The sequence below is a fragment of the Balearica regulorum genome, chromosome W (genome assembly GCF_011004875.1).
Source record: "Balearica regulorum gibbericeps isolate bBalReg1 chromosome W, bBalReg1.pri, whole genome shotgun sequence".
In the NCBI taxonomy this organism is placed as follows: Eukaryota; Metazoa; Chordata; class Aves; order Gruiformes; family Gruidae; genus Balearica; species Balearica regulorum.
The window spans coordinates 30,471,601-30,486,617 of record NC_046219.1 but is presented as its reverse complement, the minus strand read 5'-3'; the positions used below and the strand labels follow the sequence as shown (position 1 = coordinate 30,486,617).

General features: G+C 57.6%; 1 pseudogene; it reads left to right on the top strand.

Moving 5' to 3' along the window:
• The window catches only part of LOC142599336 (talin-1-like), a 45,966-nt pseudogene that overhangs the window by 10,102 nt on the left and 20,847 nt on the right, over positions 1–15,017 (top strand).

Here is a 15,017-nt window from a genome sequence, read left to right as displayed (position 1 = left end):
GACATGCAGCCAGCTCCCCTTCTGATGAGGGGAATCTCAGCCTGCCATACAGCCTCCCCTGATGCCACACGAGGGGCTGCATCCTTAGCACCTCTATCCTGCTCTTGGCGGGGTGGCTCCTGGGGCAGCTTTCATTACTGCAGCAATCTCTCCCACGTCCTTCCTGCTCCCAGAAACTCCCAGCCTGTGCCCTGGCAGGGGTTTGTCCAAGGCTCTGGGTTGGGCCTCATTGTAGGCGAAGACAGAGCTGGCTTCAGGCTCTGCTGCTAACAGCTGGCTTGGCTGTCTCTTGGCAGACTCAAGGATTTCCTGCCCAAGGAGTACATCAAGCAGAAAGGGGAGAAAGAGGAGCACAAGATCTTCGTGGTATGTGCAGGACGGGCGTTGAGACCTGGGCTTCTTGTTCCTCCTTGCCAAAGGCTGAGGCTGTTCATGTCCCTGGAGACAGTGTGTAATGGCTTGGCGGGTGAGAAATAGGAGCATGAAGCTGTAGATGGGCAGGACAAGGCAGTTCCTGAGGCCTTGGAGAGTCAGAGGGATGCTGTGGCAGGGGATGCCAGTGGGGTGAGGAGAACCTGGAAAGGCAATGACAGGGCGATGGTGGCTGTATTAGGTTTGCGTGGCAAGGTTTTGGTAGTGGGGGGGCTACAGGGGTGGCTTCTGCGAGAAGCTGCTAGAAGCCTCCCCTGTGTCTGACAGAGCCAATGCCAGCCGGCTCCAAGACGGACCCACCACTGGCCAAGGCCGAGCCAATCAGCGCCTCTGTGATAACATATTTAAGAAGGAAAAAAACCAGTTAGAGTAGAGCTTTTGCAGCCAGAGAGAGGAGCGAGAAGATGTAAGAAACTCTGCAGACACCAAGGTCAGTGCAGAAGAAGGGGGAGGAGGTGCTCCAGGCGCCGGAGCAGAGATCCCCCTGCAGCCCGTGGTGAAGACCATGGTGAAGCAGGCTGTCCCCCTGCAGCCCATGGAGGAAGGATGGGGGGGTGTAGAGATTCCACCTGCAGCCCATGGAGGCCCCCATGCCAGAGCAGGTGGAGACACCTGAAGGAGTCTGTGGTGCGTGGGCTTCCCACGCTGGAGCAAGCTCCTGGCAGGACCTGTGGATCCGTGGAGAGAGGAGCCCATGCCAGAGCAGGTTTGCTGGCAGGACTTGTGACCCCGTGGGGGACCCCACGCTGGAGCAGTCTGCTCCTGAAGGTCTGCACCCCGTGGGAGAGACCCATGCTGGAGCAGTTCATGAAGGACTGTAGCCCGTGGGAAGGACTCACGTTGGAGAAGTTCGTGGAGGACTGTCTCCCGTGAGAGGGACTCCATGCTGGAGCAGGGGAACGATGAGAGGAGTCCTCCCCCGAGGATGAAGAAGTGGCAGAGACACCGCGTGATCAACTGACCGTAACCCCCATTCCCCGTTCCCCTGTGCCGCTGAGGGGGGAGTAGGTAGAATCTGGGAGTGAAGTTAAGCCTGGGAAGATGGGAGGGGTGGGGGGAGGTGTTTTAAGATCTGATTTTATTTCTCATTCCTCTACTCTGTTTTGCCTAGTAATAAATTAGATTAATTTTCTCTCTAAGTTCAGCCTGTTTTGCCGGTGACGATAACTGGTGAGTGATCTCTCCCTGTCCTTATCTCGACCCATAAGCTTTTTGTTATACTTTTTCTCCCCTGTCTAGTTAAGGAGGGGGAGTGATAGAATGGGTCTGGTGGGCACCTGGCCTCCAGACAGGGTCAACCCACCACAGTGGCACAGCCAGGGGACCATGGAGCTAGTGTGATGTTCTCTCTTTGCTGTCGCAGGCCCACAAGAACTGTGGGAACATGAGCGAGACTGAGGCCAAGTTCACTACGTGAAACTTGCCCGTTCCCTCAAGATCTACAGGGTCTCCTTCTTCCTGGTCAAGGTAGAGCAGTGGATCCCCTGGTCAAAATTTCCTTTCTCCAGCATCTCTCCATCTGTTGTTGAGCTGCTACTCATCAACTCATGTTGCTCCAGTTTTCCCTGTCCCCACTATCTGCCTGTCCTTCTTGGCCTTCCCTGTGTGCTGCCTTCCCACTTCTTGGTTCACACTTTTTCTCATTTTCAAGACCCATGTCATGGCTTTCACCACCTAAAAGTGTGGCCTTGGGGGTGTTTGGTAGCCAAGGTAGGCCTTAAAGGTCTCTGCCTGAATGGATCTGTCCCAGGGGCAGCCCATAATCCTTCTGTCATGGCCCACAGGAAAAGATGAAGGGGAAGAGCAAGCCGGTGCCACGGCTGCTGGGGATCACCAAGGAGCGTGTGATGTGTGTGGATGAGAAGAGCAAGGAAGTGATTCAGGAGTGGAGCCTGACCAACATCAAATGCTGGGCAGCCTCGCCCAAGAGCTTCACTCTGGTAGGGGCCAGCCCTGGTCCTCCACCCCGCCTCCCTGGTGGCACCCCTGTGGGGGGTTGCTCTCATGCCAACCCCTCTCTTGGGGATTGCCCTGCAGTGGGACAGCCTTGCCCTGCTCCAGTGCCTCTCCCAGCCCCGGCTTCTGTTTTGGAGGCTGGCACTGGGTGCTTAGTGCATACCAGAGGGGCTCAGGATAGCTGCCAGTGCCTTGCTCTGGTGCTACCCTGTGCCATGCCATTGCAGGATTTTGGAGATTACCAGGATGGTTATTACTCGGTGCAGATGACAGAGGGGGAGCAGATTGCCCAGCTGATTGCTAGCTACATCAACATCATCCTGAAAAAGGTGAGGATGTGCTGGGAAGGGCAGCCAGGCGCTGATAACCGTCTCCTCTCCGGAGATGGGGGCAAGGTGCCCCTTCCAGCTGTCTCCAGACAGCCATTGGCACACGGTGCTGCCAGGGGGATCCCATAGCCCTGGTATGGTGCCTGGGCTGCGGGAGGAGGGGGAGGCCGAGAAGTGTGTTCTGGCTGACGTGTTTTCTCTTTCCCTCCGCAGAAAAAGAGCAAAGACCACTTTGGACTGCAGGGGGATGAGGTGTCCACCATGCTGGAAGACTCCATGTCTCCAAAGAAGTCCTCTAGGAGCAAGTTAGCTGCCAACCAGAAGTTGAATGGAGAGCGGGCTCCAGCCAGTCTTGCAGCACAGTGTATCTGGAGGAACAGCTGCTAGTCTTTTGGCAGCAGTGCTCCCAGAGAGCCTGGTGCTGGGGCTGTGGGCATCCCTTGACCTGGTATTTCTCCCTGTTTCAGATCGACCATCCTACAGCAGCAGTTTAACCATGTAGGCAAGGTGGAACTGGGCTCAGTGGCCCTGCCAGCCATCATGTGGCCAGGGGCTGGAGAGCCAGAAAACTTCCAGGTGGGCATGATGCCGCAGGCTCAACTGCAAATCATCAGTGGCCAGGTGCACCAAGGGCATATGCTTCCCCTGGTAAGCTCTCCCTGCACACACCATAGAGCACAGACTCCGAGAGGTGCCCACCAGGCTCGCGTAGACCCGTCCATTTGGGTCAGTGGCCAGGCATTTGCTTGCCATGAAGAGCAGGGGCTCTGTGCTGCTGGCCTCATGCACTTGCTGGCCTGGCTGAGCTGGCATCCTGCAAACTTGAGCTCCACCCCAGCCTTTTTCCCCTGGCTGGCAGCCGCAGCCTCTCCTTCAGGTTGTGCTACCCCAAGCTGCTGTGCCCAGCCAGCCCCACCAGTGCCATGGTTTGCAGCAGAGCCCTGCACCTGGTATTGGTGTCCATGTGTGTCCGTGGTCATGTCTTCTTCCCCCCCCGCATCCTTCTCTGCAGCTGGAGAAGCATTTAAAAAGGTCCCTCTGCATCTGCTCCCTAAAAACTGCCTAACTGTGGGACTCACTCATACCTACCCTGGGCAGATGCTTTGCAGTGGGTTGGGGCATTTCCCAGGGGGAGGTGCAGAGGGGTGACCCCCTTTTTGCAGGCGCACTTGCCTAGAGCACTGTCATCAACACCACGTTACACCACGTTACACCACATTGGGGGGGGTACATGAGCTGAATATTTGAGCCTGGACACAGAGCCCATGGTGTATCTCAATCTGTCCCTGTGTTGCAGACTTCAGCCCAGCAAGCCCTGACCGGCACCATCAACTCCAGTATGCAGGCTGTGCACACAGCCCAGGCCACGCTGGACGACTTTGAGACCTTGGCACCCCTCGGGCAGGATGCTGTGAGTGCGAGGTGAAGAGGAGTGCTGGGGGGGAACCTCACTGGAGGTTGCTGGCCAGGCTGGGTGATGCTGGCCACGTTCCTAGGAGAGGTGTCAGCAGCTCCCAGGAAGATCTGCTGCCTGCAAAGAGGTGGGGTTGTATCCAGCTCTGGGGGCAGGAGCAGAGTGGGGCACTTGGTCACATCACTTGGTCAGAATGGGCTGGGGAGTTTTGGGTGGTGACAGCTCTTCCTTCCCTCTTTCTTGTCTCCTTTCTCCTGCATCATTCTGTGAGCATGGGTGCAGCTCCCCACCTCCACCATCACCTCCTAACCTTGTTCTCTCAATTTCAAGTGTCCAAAGCTTGGTGCAAAAACAAGATGGATGAGTTGAAGCATGAGATCCACTCCCGAGTGGATGCTATCACTGCTGGCACAGCCTCGGTGGTCAACCTCACTGCAGGTATATGGAGGGTTGGAGAAGAGGGATGCCCCTGTCTCTGGAGAAGGCTTGGTCTCTCTTGTCTGGCTGAAGGTCACATCTTATGCCCTCCATCGGAGGCTGGAGGAGCCAGCCTGCCCTAGCCAGAGCTAAATCAGCCCCAACTGCTACTAATGTGCCTGTAGAGCCAGCCAAGCCCCCATAGCTTGCCCTGCCTTTACATCCCCCAAAATCCCTGCCTGTGCCCAGCCCAGTCCTTCCTCCCAGTCCTTGGCTGACCTGCCATCCTCTGAACCAGGAGCACGTTGTCCAGTCCTTGCTATAGCTCTGGGCACAGCTGCGGCACGGTGCAGCTCTCCTTCCCAAGGCTGTCCTGCCCAAGCTCAGCCGATGCGACCATCTTTCGGGCTTAGGAGCCAAGGCGTCTCTCCCCTGCTCCTGGGAAGGAGGACCATATCAGTGACAGGTGCGGGGTTGCTCTTGGAGCATCACTGAAGCACATCCCATCCTGATTCGTCTCCTCCCTGTGCAGGGGATCCAGCAGACACGGGCTACACCGCTGTGGGCTGCGCTGTCACCACCATTTCTTCAAACCTGATGGAGATGTCCGAGGGCACGAAGCTGCTGGCCGCACTGATGGAGGATGAGGGAGGGAACGGGCAGCAGCTGCTGCAGACAGCCAAGAACCTGGCAAGCACTGTCTTGAACCTGCCAGTGCTGAGGTGAGGGGCAGGAGGGCCCGTGGGGCTGAGAGGCGGGTGGAAGCCAAGGGGAACCATCAGGAGAGTTTTTAGGGCTTGCTCATGAGCCTGGTGTTGCTTTTGCCTTGTTCCTCGCAGCCTCATCAGAATCTCCTGCAGGCTGCTGGCCTCGTGGGACGGACCAGTGGGGAGCTGCTGCAGCAGATTGGGGAGAGTGACACTGACCCTCGGTTCTAGGTGAGCGCACCTGGCGGCACCCAGGGACCTCTGCTTCCTAAAACCATCAGCCTTTGCACCGGACCAGCAGGAGGGCTCCAGGCCAAAGCTTGGCCTGGTACATGATGGTGACTTTGCTGAGGGAAGGGACAGGCCATTGCCCATCTCTGGCCCTAGAGCTGCTATGATATAATGCCTCTTATCTTGTGGATTCCTACGTAGATCCCAGAAAGCCAATGTGCTTGGATCCTGCCTGCCTCTGACCCAAAGATGGTAAAAGGGAGCTGTAGGCATGGCTTAGTGGTCCCTGCCCTCTCTGATGTGAGGAGTGCTCCTCTGGGGATGATTAGCTGAACTCTTTGGAGAAGGGCTCTTGTAAAAAATCTGCTTTTCTGGTGGTCAGCTGTCAGAAATCCATGCACTCAGGTTGCCGCTCGGGCAAGCGCTGCTCCAGGAATCCTCCCTTGTTAGCCGCCTCCGCTTCTGCCCGCTGGCCCCCTGCCCGTGGTCAGGAGCTGCCTGCCTGCTGCCTGCCCCTTCCATCAGGGAACCGGGGTGGCTGGAGCCTCATGGGATGTTTTTTTGGTTTGTTTTGGGTTTTTTCTTTGTTTGGTGGTTTTGGGATTTGTTTGTTTGTTTGTTTTGGGTTTGGTTTTTTTTAGCTGAGCTGGCTTCCAGACGGCCTGTTTTCCCACAACTGCTGCTTCCAGCACAAGAGAGGTAGCACACTGTGCTGGGGAGGGGGAATTCAGCCATAGTATAGACCAAAACAGACTCCAGAAAGGAGGAGTTTCCATTCAGTGCAGCTACACAGCCTCAACATGAGCGGAAAAGCCTGGACAGAGAGCCGAGGGGAGCAGAAAAGCTAGCATCAGGGCAGGGGGCCGTGCACAGCCAGGCAGCAGTGTCAGGACAGGGCAGCCCCAAGGGGCAGATTTAGGACCTGGAAGACAATTTGCACACGTGTGGGGTGCTCTGCCCTGCAGCTGCCAGACCCAGACGTATCTACTTCCCTCCTTGGGCTCCTCTGCGGTGGGGTGGCTGCTTCTTTGCCGCAGTCAGATGCTGTGGTCTAGAGACTCTGGAGCTGGGTGCATGTGCTCTCCAGCCTCTCCTCCTGTCTAGAAGGGTGATGGTTTGCAACAGGAGTAGTCTTGGCTTGCAGAAGGTGAGAGGATGTGACATTTTTGGCTTGGTGGGCTTAGCTGCTGCGGGATGCGGGGCTGCTCACCACAGGTCTGGGTCTGATGCGCAGTGGGGAAGCAGTTTGCCATGTGCTGGTTGCTGCCTGTTGCGTGCTGGCAGGGTGGTCCCATGCCTTCCCTGCTGCACCTGTGGGAGAGAAGGCTGGTTGCTGCGTCATACCCCTCCTTTAGCCCCGGGAATGACAGCAAAGATGTAGCCTGTCACTAAAGAGCTAGAAAATAGCTGGCATGCCTGCAGTACAGGTGACCAGTGTGGGCAGCAGCTCCTGCTCTTGCTGGTGGGGTGAACCCATGGGCAGGCAGAGCCATGGGATGGCACTGGATGCTGCCCACATTGCAGCTGTGCCCATGGCTGGCTTGTGCCTGCTGTTTGGCCAGAGCCCAGCTAGGGGTGCGAAACTGGGCAGTGTTGGCAGTGCATCACAGCAGGTTGTCACTGTGGTAGTCAGGGACTCAGTGCGCGTTATTGCCTGGGGAGCGGGCAATGAACATGAGTCATGGGTGTTGGGGTGATGCTGAGTGTTGCCCAAGCTGCTCTGGGTGGTAGTCATGGTAGCATCCTGGTGCAAGGAGGTACCACAGTGCAGGCTGCAGCTTGAAGCCAGCTTACAACCTTACTGCCAGCTGTCGCACATGGTAGGGATGGGTTTGAGGTGTTGCCAGCTACTCCAGGTATTTGGTGCTGGGCTGGAGTAGGTGAAAGCCCCCCCCTTTCCCCCCTTGTGGCTGGTGCTCCCACTGCTGCTCCTACTCCGGCACTAACCCTTTCAGTTCACCCCCCCAGGACATGCTCATGCAGCTGGCGAAGGCAGTGGCCAGTGCCACTGCCGTGCTGGTGCTCAAAGCCAAGAATGTGGCTCAGAAAACAGAGAACTGGGTGCTGCAGACACAGGTGATCACTGCTGCCACCCAGTGCACCCTCTCCACCTCCCAGCTGGTGGCCTGCACCAAGGTAAGCGGCATTAACCCCTGCCTCAGCATGGCTGCAAGCATCACCTGGGTGGTGGCAGCTCTAGCTGGTGAGGTTGTAGGTGTGCCAGGACCACATGCCCTCAGGTGGGATATTAGGGGTCTGGCACCAGAAGCATGGGATGCCTTGGGCATTTGCCACCCCCAAACACTGAATATCCTCTTTGGAGGAGCAGAAGTTGGGTACAGTTGTCTCTGTGCTGCTCCTACAGGGAGCACACCACACTTGCTGCCCAGCCTTTCCTCCTCCCCTCCAGGTAGTGGCTCCCACAATCAACTCCCCGGTCTGCCAGGAGCATCTGATTGAGTCTGGCAAGTTGGTGGCCAAGTCAGCGGAGGGCTGTGTGGAGGCCTCCAAAGTGGCCACCAGTGATGACCAGCTCCTGAAGCAGGTGGGAGTGGCAGCCACAGCTGTCACCCAGGCCCTGAACGACCTGCTGCAGCATATCAAGCAGCATGCCATGGGTGGGCAGCCCATCGGGTGCTACGACCAGGCCACTGACACCATCCTTGATGTCACCAAGAACATATTCAGCTCCATGGGTGACGTGGGTGAGAGTGGCTGATGGCACCCAGGGTAGAGCACAGTGGGTGGGGAAGTATCTGGGAGCCTGTGGAACTTGCTAATGGGCCACTCTTCCTTTTTTTCCCCAGGGGAAATGATGCATCAGGCTCGGATTCTGGCCCAGGCCACCTCTGACCTTGTCAACGCCATCAAAGCCGATGCAGAGGGAGAAACAGACCTGGAGAACTCACGCAAGCTGTTGAGTGCAGCCAAGATCCTGGCTGATGCCACGGGCAAGATGGTGGAGGCTCCAGCCCCCATCCAATGCCGTTGGCTTGGTGCTGCGGAGGAGACGAACGGCCTCTGGGTTGAGGAGCAGTTCCTGGAGTAAGGTCCTGCACCGAGCCAAGGACCTGTGCAATGGAGTGGGGCTCCTCCTGAAGCTGCAGGTGGTAGCAGAGGAGCTGTTAGTTCTGCTGCTGAGCTCTCTGGAAGAGGCTTCGGGTATATCCATAGCACTGTAAGCAGCTGGGCTGCCTCAGGGATGTTCCCTGGCATCAGGCTGGAGCACAGCCGCTGCTGTCAGGAGGACAAGGGACCCAGTGGCCCCTGCAAGGTGTGATGGGTTTCCTGCTTTCTCCAGGGAGCTGCAGCCCCCCCAGACAGCGAGGAGCAGCAGCAGCGGCTGCATGAGGCAGCGGAGGGGCTCCACATGGCCACCAACGCTGCAGCCCAGAACGCCATCAAGAAGAAGCTTGTGCACAAGCTGGAGGTGAGATGCTGGACAAGGAGCCGTGGAGGGTGAGCAGGCATGGTCAGCAAACAAGACCTGGCTGGGAGCCCCTGTGTCCCTGAGCTTTCCGGAGGGATAAAGTCCTTTTCACGTAGTGTCCATGCTTCATCCTGCAGAGACCTCCCCACTGCTCCCTTCCCTTGTGCGCACTGTGTTGCTTTGGGACACTGGGCATCAAGGGTGCTCGGGATGCTCTGTTATTGCAGGTGGAGGCATGGGAGAAGCAGCTTAGGGGGAGCTGGGCCCTGGTACGTGGTAGGGAGGCTCTGGGATAGGCTGCCCCACTGCCAGTGCTAACTCGTGCCTCCCCCCACCAGCATACAGCCAAGCAAGCTGCCGCCTCCACCACCCAGACCATCGCCGCTGCACAGCACACTGCCTCCTCCAACAAGAACTCTGCCACGCAGCAGCAGTTGGTACAGAGCTGCAAGGTAAGGGCCAGGGCCTGATCCTGGCATCTCCTGCGCCATCTGTTCCTTTTCCCATCAGCTGTGCCAGGGCTCCATGCTCAGCCTCAACGGGCAGGCAGACTTTGGGGGTCCTCATATGGCTTCCCTGGGAGCCAGTCTTCCAGTCACTGGTCCCAGGTTAGATCTGGGAGTGCCATCTCTTCCCAGCTGAGCCTCTCCAGTGACCCTCCTCTCTGGCAGGTGGTGGCAGAGCAGATCCTGATGCTGGTGCAGGGTGTGTGAGGAAGCCGGTCCTAGCCGGACAGCCCCAGCAAGCCAGCTGGCTCTCATTGCTGGCAGCCAGAACTTCCTGCAGGTACCCACGCTGACCAGAGTCTCCCACAGGCCCTCCTAAGATACTGGGAAACCTACTGCGCCTGGGCAGCAGAGAGATGCTGTGTTTGTTCCCTTCTCATGGCTTTTTCTTTTGGCCCGGCAGCCTAGTGGGAAGATGGTAGCTGCAGCCAAGGCCACTGTACCCACCATCACGGACCAAGCCTCCGCGATGCAGCTCAGCCAGTGTGCCAAGAACTTGGCCGCGGCTCTGGCTGAGCTCCGCACGGCCACCCAGAAGGTGAGAAGCTGAGTGCTGTCGTGCAGCAGAACTCTGGCTACATAGAACAGGGTGGCGACAGCCCGGTGGCAGGTCAGAGTCTCTGTCATGGCAAGATGGGTGCAGCAGTCGCCCTGCTCACCTTCCCTTCTCCCCTATTGCAGGCTCAGGAGGTGTGCAGACCCCTGGAGATAGGCTCCACTCTGGGTCTCGTGCAGAGCCTGGAGGACTTGCAGGAAGCTAAGGCAGCTGCCCGTGACAACAATCTCAAGCCTCTGCCAGGAGAGACGGTGAGGGCATGGGGAAGGGCAGTGTGGGTCCTGGGGCAGGGGAGCTGCCAGGGTGGAGGCTGGAGGTGCAGCCCTCCAGCACGTCCCTACTCATCCCCCCCCGCAGATGAAAAAGTGTGCCCAGGACCTAGGGAACAGCACGAAAGCTGTCAGCTCCGCCATCGCTCACCTCCTGGGAGAGATGGCCCAGGGCAATGAGAACTACATGGGTACTGGCCTCTCCACTGGGGCTGGGAGAGGGGAGGAGGCCGCACCAGCAGCGACTGACCTCTCCACCCCCCTCCCCCCAGGGATCGCCACCCGAGAGGTGGCCCAGGCCCTGCGCTCACTCAACCAGGCTGCCCGTGGTGTGGCAGCCAGCACCCCTGACCCGCAGATGCAGAATGCCATGCTGGAGTGCGCTGGCAACGTCATGGATAAAGCCAACAACCTCATTGAGGAGGCACAGAAAGCGATGGCCAAGCCTGGTGACCCAGAGAGCCAGCAGTGCCTGGCCCAGGTGGGGGAGCCCTGGTGCCCCCTGCCAGCCCGTGGGAAGGGCATGGGGCTGGCTGGGGGACGGTGACCACTCTTTGCTTCTCTGCAGGTGGCCAAGGCAGTGTCGCAGGCCCTGAGCCACTGTGTCACCTGTCTGCCAAGACAGCGGGATGTGGACACTGCCATCTGCATGGTGGAAGAGGCCAGCAAGAGGCTGCTTGTGGATTTGGTGAGCTGAGCCAGGGTGGGAGGGGAAGGGGGGAAGCCTTGTAGGGATGCAAACTGATCCATCCATGCTGGGTTCCTCTCTAGCGTGTCCCCAAGCAGGTGCCAGATCTTCATCCTTCATCTCTCCATCCTCTTCGCTGCCTCTCCTAACCCCTCTCTCTGCCTTCAGTTCCCTCCCAGCACCAAGAGCTTCCAGGAGGCACAGAGCCAGCTGAACCATGTGGCCGCGGGGCTCAACCAGTCTGCCAACAAGATGGTGCAGGCATCGTGTGGCACCCCTCAAGACCTGGCCACGTCCTCCAGCAAATTTGGACAGGACTTCAATGAGTTCCTGCAGGCAGGAGTGGAGATGGCCAGTCAGTCCCTGGTGAGAGCAAGTGCCTGTTGGGGGATCCTGGGTACGGTGAGAGGTTTGGGGTGCCTGGGAAGGCAGCTGACCACAGGCTGAGTGGCCGGGCAGTGGTGGTTAGGGTGGCTGTGGCCAACGCAGCCAGTGAGATGACCCCCATCTGTGCAGAACTGCAGCAGCAGGGGGAAAGTAGCTTGGGTGGGTTTAGCAAGCGTTGCTGCCATATCCTTGCTATTGGTGGACAAGTTGGATGAAGGGAACCAGCTCAGCTTGGAAACCACTGGAGAAGATCCAGGGTTGGTGTGGAGCTTGGAAACCTGCTGCAGGTAACTCTTCTTGGCTCCTTGCAGAATAAGGAGGAAGACCATGCACAGGTGGTGTTGAACTTGAAGAGCATCTCCATGTCCTCCAGCAAGCTGCTACTGGCTGCAAAGGCACTCTCTGCCAACCCCACAGCCCCCAACCTCAAGAATCAACTGGCGGCAGCAGCATGGTAGGAGGAACTGCTCCCTGTGAGCTGTTTGCTGTAGCAGTGGGGCCAGGTGACAGAGCCAGTGTTGATACGTGGGTGTCTTTTCCCTGTCCCCGGCAGGGCTGTGACCAACAGCATTAACCAGCTGATCACCATGTGCATCCAGCAGGCACCAGGCCAGAAGGAGTGCAATAATGCCCTGCGGGAGCTGGAGATGAGAAGCCACATCTTGCCAAGGCAGTGGTGGAGGGGCTGAGATGGCTGGGTACTGAGATGGTGAGGAGGGGGCAGCTGCGCCCTGCTGCAAGGGGCAGGAGGGAGGGAAGAGGAGGTGCAAGCAGAGGGCATGGACCCTTCCCCTGGATGTGACAACCATGTCCCTGCAGACGGTGAAGGAGCTGTTGGAGAACCCCACCCAGACTGTCAATGACATGTCCTACTTCAACTGCCTTGACAGTGTCATGGAGAACTCCAAGGTGAGCCCTGAGCTGGGGGGTGGAGGTTTGGGGAAGGATGGGGAGGTTTGGGAAGGATTTGGGGACAAAAGGAAAGGTAGTTCCTCCCCCGTTGATGAAGCACAGTGAGCTCAGCCTGGGAGCACTGCGGGAGTGGGAGGTGGTCTCTAACTGGTGCATGGTGTGTCCTCCAGATGCTGGGCAAGTGCATGGCTGGCATCTCCCAGAATGCCGAGAACAGCAAACTGCCCAAAATCGGCGAGTCTATCAGTGCCGCCTCCAAAGCTCTCTGTGGGCTGACGGAGGCAGCTGCCCAGGTGAGACACACTTGGTCCCAGCCCCAAGTGTTATGCCTGGTGCATAGTTGCTGTAAACACCCCTCCCCTGCCCCTCCAAGCCCGGCCCTGTGGGACGGTGCTGCTAGCTTCCTCCCCAGCCCATACCTGCTCTGAGCTTCCCCACTGCACAGATTGACAGATTCACAGATTGGTAGGGGTTGAAGGGGCCTCTAGAGATCATCTAGTCCACCCCCCCGCTAGAGCAGGATCACTTAGAGCACGTTGCACAGGATTGCGTCCAGGTGGCAGGTTTTGAATATCTCCAGAGAAGGAGACTACAACTCTCTCTGGGCAATCTGTTCCAGTACTCGGTCACCCTCAAATCATAGAATCATAGAATGGTTTGGGTTGGAAGGGACCTTAAAGATCATCTAGTTCCAACCCCCCTGCTATGGGCAGGGACACCCTCCACTAGACCACATTACCCAAAGCCTCATCCAACCTGGCCTTAAACTCTTCCAGGGATGGGGCCTCCACAACCTCTCTGGGCAACCTGTTCCAGTACCTCACCACCCTCACAGTAAAGAATTTCTTCCTAACATCTAATCTAAATCGACCCTCCTTCAGCTTAAACCCATTACCCCTTGTCCTGTCACCACACTCCCTGATAAACAGTCCCTCCCCATCCTTCCTGTAGGCCCCCTTCAGGTACTGGAAAGCCGCAATTAGATCTCCCCGGAGCCTTCTCTTCCCCAGGCTGAACAATCCCAACTCTCTCTCAGCCTGTCCTCATAGGAGAGGTGCTCCAGCCCTCTGATCAGCTTCGTGGCCTCCTCTGGACTCGCTCCAACAGCTCCATGACTCTCTTGTACTGGGGCCCCCAGAGCTGGATGCAGTACTCCAGGTGGGGTCTCACAAGAGTGGAGTAGAGGGGCAGAATCACCTCCCTCGACCTGCTGGTCACACCTCTTTTGATGCAGCCCAGGATACAGTTTGGCTTTCTGGGCTGCAAGCGCACACTGCCGGCTCATGTTGAGCTTCTCATCAATCAATACCCCCAAGTCCTTCTCCTCAGGGCTGCTTTCAATCCATTCTCCACCCAGCCTATAGTTGTGCTTGGGATTGTGCCCCGACCCACGTGCAGGACCTTGCACTTGGCCTTGTTGAACTTCATGCGGTTCGCATGGGCCCACCTCTCCAGCCTGTCAAGGTCCCTCTGGATGGCATCCCTTCCCTCCAGCGTGTCAACCACACCACACAGCTTGGTGTCGTCGGCAAACTTGCTGAGGGTGCACTTGATCCCACTGTTCGTGATGTTAAACAGTGCCGGTCCCAGTACCGACCCCTGAGGAACGCCACTCATCACCGTTCTCCACTTGGACGTTGAGTCCTTGACCACAATTCTTTGAGTGCGACCGTCCAGCCAATTCCTTATCCACCAAGTGGTCCATCCATCGAATCCACATCTCTCCAATTTAGAGACAAGGATGTCATGCAGGACAGTGTCAAATGCCTTGCACAAGTCCAGGTAGATGATGTTAGTTGCCCTTCCCTTGTCCACCAATGCTGTAACCCCAAAGTGCAGAAGTTTTTCCTCATATGCAGATGGAACTTCCTGTGGTCCAGTTTGTGCCCAGTGCCCCTTGTCCTGTCACTGGGCACCATAGAGAAGAGTCTGGCCCCTTCCTCCAGACATCCACCCTTCAGATATTTATAAGCATTAATAAGATCCCCTCTCAGTCTTCTCTTCTCCAGGCTAAACAGACCCAGTGCTCTCAGCCTTTCCTCCGAAGAGAGATGCTCCAGTCCCCTAATCATCCTTGTAGCTCTCCGCTGGACTCTCTCCAGTAGTTCCCTTTCTTGAACTGGGGAGCCCAGAACTGGACACAGTACTCCAGATGGGACCTCACCAGGGCAGAGTAGAGGGGGAGGATAACCTCCCTCGACCTGCTGGCCACGCTCTTCTTAATACACCCCAGGATACCATTGGCCTTCTTGGCCACAAGGGCACACTGCTGGCTCACGGAGAGCTTGTTGTCAACCAGGACTCTCAGGTCCTTCTCTCATTGCCTCTCTCGTGCTCCCAGGCTGCCTACCTTGTGGGGGTCTCAGACCCCAACAGCCAGGCTGGACAGCAGGGCTTGGTAGACCCCACTCAGTTTGCCAGAGCTAACGAAGCCATCCAGATGGCCTGCCAGAACCCTGCCTGCACCCAGTCCCAGGTGAGCATGAGGTGGGGCACCATTATGGGTATTTTCTTGCACAAAAGGGAGTGTGAGGCTAGCGGGAAGAACTGTGTCCCAAGAGTTGACCAAAATTATGGGTAGTGTCTCATCAGGCCCCATTAGCTGTACTGGCAACTAGCTGACAACAGTGACAGTCCAGATGGGGGGCTGTATGGGTGTGCAGGACCTTGACAATCCTTGGGTCCCAAGAGGGACCTCTGCGGTCACTGGTGCCCCATATGGGGCTGGCAGGAAAGGAGAGCTGCGGGGATGGGGAGATGCGGTGGGTCCTGCCTCACCCTGC